This window comes from Lepus europaeus, chromosome 14 (genome assembly GCF_033115175.1).
Source record: "Lepus europaeus isolate LE1 chromosome 14, mLepTim1.pri, whole genome shotgun sequence".
In the NCBI taxonomy this organism is placed as follows: domain Eukaryota; kingdom Metazoa; phylum Chordata; class Mammalia; order Lagomorpha; family Leporidae; genus Lepus; species Lepus europaeus.
Window position 1 is genome coordinate 35274292 of NC_084840.1, and position 7315 is coordinate 35281606.

At 40.6% G+C, this 7315-nt stretch overlaps 1 pseudogene; it reads left to right on the forward strand.

The window, feature by feature from the left end:
* The first annotated feature begins 681 nt into the window (after positions 1 to 681).
* Positions 682 to 857, forward strand: LOC133774075 (U2 spliceosomal RNA; annotated as a pseudogene).
* Positions 858 to 7315: the final 6458 nt, after the last annotated feature.

The following is a 7315-nucleotide window of genomic DNA, read 5'->3' on the forward strand; positions in this document are numbered from 1 at the left end:
CTTCACAAGCAGATCCAGAGATACAGAGGGAGAGAAACATCATACTTGTGCCATTGTGTAGTACAAAGCTTACCTGGGTTACTCTTGTAAGTTATAGGAGAGTAGAATTTCTTACCTCCTGCTTTGCATGAAAATAGCAGCAAACATGCAGTGAGAGAAGAGATATGATTGATTTTGTTGAGTTGTAAGATAGATGGGACTGATTTTAGAAGTGATCTTAAGGTTTACTTTACATTACAACACAGATTTTTCTTGCCAGTGTCTATCACTATGTATAGTACAGAGGAAGTACTCAATAAACATTTGTAGAAATTGTAGAAACAAATGAATATTTAAGACCAGCAGCTAGGGAAAAGGGACATCTTACATGGGTTTTGCAAAGATCCTCTACAATTCCTGAGTCAGAAGTGTTCCTGGTAATATTTTTTCCAAAGTTTTATATATTTATTGACTTATTTTGGTAACAGCTAGACTTTGGGTTAGACATCTAGAAGTGCATATATTCCTGACAGAGATAGAGATAAAAAGAAAGGGATAGAGAAAGAGATGAAGTGAGGGAAGGAAGGAGGGAGAAAGAGGGGAGCTGAGTAAATATGAAAAGTTGTTGCTACACTGTGGTGGAGTATTCAGGGACCACAGGAACTGCAGAGCAAGTAGATTAATTAAAGGTTTTAGTCCTCTATCGCTTCTCCGACTTTTGGCTAAGATCAAGTGTAGTATCTGTTCTTATCAGTTTAAAGGTTTTAGGCCTCATCAGGAAGCTTTGAACTTTGTATCAGCATTGTAGCCAAAGTTGTTTCCAAAGGGTGGAACTCGGTGACTCTTTCACCTCAGTATTAAGGGAACATCAACTCCTACAGTTTACAGCTGCTACAGCAACTGGATGCGTTTCAAGGGAGAAAAAACTTACTTTAAATCCCTGCAGGCAGAGACTCACATTAATGAGAACAATAGTTTGATGTAATTTATTTGATTTAAATATCACTAAATATTAGAAGAAATTGTGATAATGATGTAGCTAAATTTCAGTTTTTCACACCGATGTCAGTTTCCCAACAGCATTTTATATTTGGCTTTAATAGGCACTGAAGAACATTGTCTTTGTTGTGTAACAATATATTTATCTACCCAATCATTGGCTTACACTGCTACTGAAATGATAGTTGCATTGCCAGAATACTCAAAAGAAAGGAAAGGAGATTCAGAAAACAGTTACTGGCAGGTGTCAATCAATATAGAATAGTCATTTGTATATGACTTTGAAACTTCCAAAACATTTTAAAATATAACTCATTTTATTTCAATACTATGCTTTGAGCAGGCCTGGATATCAAACTGTAGTAAATGGGAGTGCTTTACATTAAATAATCCACATTAGCCTCTCTGAAATTCACAAAAATCGAAGTCATTCAATACAAGTCCCTGTGTGTGCTGTGCAAATATAGCTTCAAGACAAAATCTCTGTCCCTCTTCTTTCCAATGAGATCAAAACTTTTTCTTTGAGCTAATTGCTTTCATGACCTCAGTTTTTCATCCTCCAAAGCACATCCCTTTGTAGTATGGCTTGGTACCACCTTCCCTTAAGAGGTGGGTCCTATTTCTCTACTTGTTTGGCAATATGACTTGCTCTGGCAGTTTTGTTGCAAATATGAGATTGAAATATACCTGAAAACGTCTCTGACATGCATCATTTCTTTGATCACCCTGATAAAATCTCTAAATAAGCCTGGTGTGGAAGAGGCATAAGGAAGAGAGACTAATCCCATTCTAAAAGGAATGCTAGGATGACAGGAATGCAAAAAGAAAGAGGGAAGGAGAAAGACAGTAGGAAAGGAGAAAGAAGGAAAGGAAGGTGTAATGAACAGATTCTGTCACTGAAAGCTAAAACCTACTAATATTCTGGACGTATTCTTTCAAGTATCCTATATATGATATATTCTTCATATATATATATATACTCTTCATATATATCATATATATGATATATTCTTTCAAGAATCATACTGTGTCTGATGTAAGACAGAATTTCTGTAAGTAGGTCACAGCATCTTTCTTTTCTTTCTTTTTTTAAATTTTTTTTACCAGGCAGAGTTAGATAGTGAGAGAGAGACAGAGAGTTATAGACAGTGAGAGAAAGACAGACAAAAAGGTCTTCCTTCTGTTGGTTCACTCCCCTAACGGCTGCTACAGCCTGCGCACTGCGCCGATCCGAAGCCAGGAGCCAGGTGCTTTCTCCTGGTCTCCCTTGTGGGTGCAGGGACTCAAGCACTTGGGCCATCTTCTGCTGCCCTCCTGGGCCACAGCAGAGAGCTGGACTGGAAGAGGAGTAACCGGGACTAGTACCCGGCACCCCAGCTGGGACTAGAACCCAGGATGCCAGTGCCGAAGGTGGAGGATTAGCCAAGTGAGCCACAGCGCCAGCCCATAGCATCTTTTTTAATCAGCAAATCTAGATCAACATCAACAGTTTGAATAGCTATAAAATAATTTAATCATCACTATAATTCATGCAACCCATTTTTTATTTTTTGTAAAGTCCAAAATGGTCACAAATTTCTACCCTACTCTGTATCAATGCTGCTTTGTGTCATGATTTTGCTGCTCTTGTCACAAAGAGATAGGGTCTGTTTCTCCACATTTTGAAAGTGGAGTGTCCTTATGATTGTCTTTGACTGAAAGAATAAAATAGAAATGATAATGGGCATAGTCTGGCCTTAGGCCTCAAGAAACTTGGATACGTGCTTTTGTTCCCTTGGAATTCCACCAAGCAGCTATGTGAGCAAGCCCAACTGTCAGCCAGCTGTAGACACACGTCTCAAACCCAGCCAAAACCAGAAGAACCACCTAGCTGAGCTCTACACACATTTCCAACCTCTACAGCCTCATCAGTTAAATAAATTGTTATTGTTAAAATCACTAAGTTTAAAGATGATTTGCGGCCGGCGCTGTGGCTTAACAGGCTAATCCTCTGCTTTGTGGCGCCGGCACACTGGGTTCTAGTCCCGGTTGGGGCGCCGGATTCTGTCACGATTGCCCCTCTTCCAGGCCAGCTCTCTGCTATGGCCCGGGAAGGCAGTGGAGGATGGCCCAAGTCCTTGGGCCCTGCACCCACATGGGACACCAGGAGAAGTACTTGGCTCCTGGCTTCGGATCAGCGCGATGCGCCGGCCGCAGTGGCCGTTGGAGGGTGAACCAACGGCAAAAAGGAAGATCTTTCTCTCTGTCTCTCTCTGTCTCACTATCCACTCTGCCTGTCCAAAAAAAAAAGAAAAAAAAAAAAGATGATTTGGTTCATAAAAATTTATCATTGATGTGCCTAATTTTAGATTCTTTCTAATTTTACATTATTACTAACAGTTTGCTTTGATTAAAATATTTTGCATAGATCATCACATATTAGTCCAATTATTTCCTTAGAAATGAGGTTACTGGATCAAATAGAATATTCATTTTAAATTATACCACATATAAGTAAATTTCTCCCTAGAAAATAAGATGTTCAGGGAAGCTAAAAGCAAATGAAAGAAGACTAAGACTGGAAGATACCTGAGGTCTTAGCTAGTGTAACTGCTACTGAGTGAAGGACAAAGAGAAGTTTGATTGTTGATAGGCAGGGTCTGTGTCATATAGGGCCTCGTAGGCTGCAACAAGTATTTTGTGCTCTATTTTGAGTGGGATAGGATGTGATTGGGAGATTCTGTGCAGAGGAGTGAGATCATCCTTAATGTCAGCAGCAGCATCTTCCTCATCATTGATATGTATTGATTGCTGTATTCCAGGTGGTATTCAAAGCATGTTACTTATTAATGCACTTAATTCCTCCATTGCAAGGGTTATGTACAATTGATATTATTCTGATTTTACAAATGAAACAACTGAAGCACAAAAAGATTTGATAAATTTCTCAAGTTCACAGAGTGATTTAGAAACAGTACTAGGATTCAAATCCAGGCTGTCAGGTTCCAGATTCTGGAGCCACCCTCCGAAGGGATTACTACCCATCTCGAGCATGGGTTAGGTCTTGTGGAACTGGATTAGGTACCGTGAGACAGGTTGTTATGAAGTAAGACGACTCCCAACATCTGTCCTCTACTGTATACACTGTTCACAGCTCTTGCCTCTTTTCCCAGGATGCTATCTACTATATTATGATACAGCAAGAGGCCTTCACTAGATGTGGCTGCCAAAAATCGAGTTTTCAGCCTCCAAAACCATTAGTCAAAATAAAACCCATTTCTCTGTGTAGTGTCTGGTCTCAGCTGTTTCCCCACAGCAGCACAAAACAGACTAAGGCAGATAAGTATTCCTCCTCATTAACCTTCCTTTTCAAAATTTTCTTGCTATTTCTGTTCATTCATTCTTGCAGCTTAATCTTAGGATAATTTTTCAAGACTTTGTTGAGTTTGGTTGAGTGCGCAGGATTCTATCTTTTTTTTTTAATAGAACAGCTTCAGAATGGCCATCTTTAAAATTATATTGAAATTGCAACAAAAGGACATTATTCTATGGGTAATGTGTATGATCTTATTATAACTCACAAGTTGCATTTGGAGGAATTTCCCGGTTATCATCTATTATCTTCTCTCTACCCCTTTCCTCTCCCCACACATATAGAAATTTCAGAGCACTTTAAAAATAGGAGATTTTCAGGACTTTCTCTTGAACTTGAGCTTTCTTCTTTTATTTGCTCTGCTTTACCTGCTCCCTAGAGCTGGAAATTCGTTATTAATCAGCTCCAAATCTTAGTTCCCAGAAGGGGACTGTGTATGAAACACCAGGTTGGCCTTCAACATCTGTAACTTTCCAGCTCATTGTGTGCCTATTCTATGAGCAAGCCACTGGGTGTTTTTTCCAATCTGAAACTTATTTCATGTTAACACACTTTTGTTTTACAACACTGTTTCCAAGTTTATGGCTTTCTTGCTTGAACCGCTTGTTCCAATTGCATCTAATATTTCATCAAATATGGGAAAGAAACCCTGAGAATGAATTGATGCTCCTTCTGAGCCGTCCTAAGCAGACACCGCCAGATTGCTGTGAAAGGGTTTTCCTTCTTAGCCCTTCTGAATCGTAATATGTTTCTGAGGCCCAATTCTTCAGGGATACATTAGGACTATTTAAGGTCTCCAAACTTTATGCTTCGATACAAAAGGCCTAAGGGTGAGGATTTTAAATGGATGAAGTGGAGAAATTTTCACTTCCTTAAGCAAACATATAGCATTTCCTTCCATGTGTCAGAAATGAAAACAAAAAATACAAACTAATTTGTCATGAAATTTTCCCTTTTATAATTCCCTCTTTGGTGCTTTTTCAACCTAACAAGTCATATTTTCTCTTCTTTCGTGTCAGGTTTATGGCTTTGCTGGTCACAGTTTCAATAACTATGATGGACGATCTTCTGTTCTATATATCATGTTCAAGTATTCAGCTTAAAAGTATCTTTGTGTTCACAGCTTGCTTTCTGTCACCTCTCCGATTCTCCCTCCCCATCGCATATGCACATGGCGTTATATTATATGCGCCGAGAGCTTTGGGGAAAGCTCATATTTAGGAACATTAAGTAAGCAGAGGAGGATGGCTGCTTATTTGGGCTGAGCCTGACCTCACTATGAAATGAGGCAAATTGTCATATTTATGACTCAGGGTAAGTCAATAATATATTGGCATTCACATGTGGAAACACATTTACTCTACAACATATGGCCTCTACTTAGCTTTTCTCTCAAGTGTAGTTTTCACCTAGGTATGAATCTTTTGCTTTACTTCGTGTCTCTTTTTTCTTCCTCCCTTCCTTCCTTTCTGCTCCCTTTATCTTCTCTTCCTTCCTTCCCACCTCTCTCCCACTCCGCCTCTCCCATCTCTCCCACTCTTCTTCCTTCTTGCTCTCTTTCTCTTGTCCTTTCTTTCTCTTTTCCCTTTCTCTTCCCCCTCTTTCTCTTCCTCTCTTTCTCTCACTTTTGCTATTTCCTTCTCTCTTTATTTCTCTCCTTTTGTCCTTTCTTTTTCTCTTTGGTTTTCACTTCCTTTCTCTCTCTGCCACTGTCTCTCTTTCATTCTTCCTTCTCTTCCTTCCTTTTCCTTTCCTTCTTCTCTCTTTTTCCTTTTTCTTCACTCCCCTCCCCACCCCTTCCCCTCCTCTCCCCTCTTTTTCCTCTCCTCTCCCCTCCCATTCACTTCCCTTCCCTCTCTCCTCTTTTCACACCCCCTCCCCACCCCACTACTCCTTTCTGAGTCTTGAATAATATTTGTGGGATTTGTAACATTTTTGTTTAGCCTAAAAGACTTCCCTTCAGATAACTAAAATTATTCCTTTTATTCTTCTTTCAGTATTTCTTTTTTTTTTTTTTTTTTGGACAGGCAGAGTGGATAGTGAGAGAGAGAGAGACAAGAGAGAAAGGTCTTCCTTTTTGCCATTGGTTCACCCTCCAATGGCCGCTGTGGCCGGCGCATCGCGCTGATCCGAAGCCAGGAGCCAGGTGCTTCTCCTGGTCTCCCATGCAGATGCAGGGCCCAAGGACTTGGGCCATCCTCCACTGCCTTCCCGGGCCATAGCAGAGAGCTGGTCTGGAAGAGGGGCAACCGGGACAGAATCCGGCTCCCCAACCGGGACTAGAACCCAGTGTGCCGGTGCCGCAAGGCAGAGGATTAGCCTGTTGAGCCACGGCGCTAGCCTTCTTTCAGTATTTCTACCTTGTCCTTGCCAACTCCATGCTCACACACACACACACACACAGAGTCACATACTGAAAAAATATATATGGGTGGATAAATGCTCTTCACAGCTATTGCCTGGAAATCTGATCCTATTGGATCTGTTGAATCTGAATCAGTGTCAGTTGCTTTTCTTGCTATACTGCCTCTCTGTAAATTACAGCAGGAGAAAGGAAGGTCATATGGCATCTTATTTACTGTGGAGAATATTGAAGAGGGAAAAAACATCAGAGTAAGTCACTGATAATTAAAAACCAAAAAAACCCCACTTTGAAAGTTTCTAAATTTGGTCAGCTACACCTTCCCATTCCCCCAACTACAAGGCCCCCATTATCCTGAAGGTTGTTTTTATAACAACTCCATTTTGCCAGTGGGAGTTAGCTTGAGAGGGTAGGTAAAAACTCTTAATGCCTCCCCTCCCCACAGAGTGTGTTCTGGAAGTTGGCTTTCCCCTCTTGTGCAGATATGTGGGGTTAGTGGCAAACCCATTGCCCTTGTCTTTCTCCTTTTCCTTGTATCTGGATAACAGTGGTTTGTATTCCACAGACTTTCCTGTGGCCAACCACTGTCTTTGCCTAACAGATCTCATCCCAAATGGTCAGTA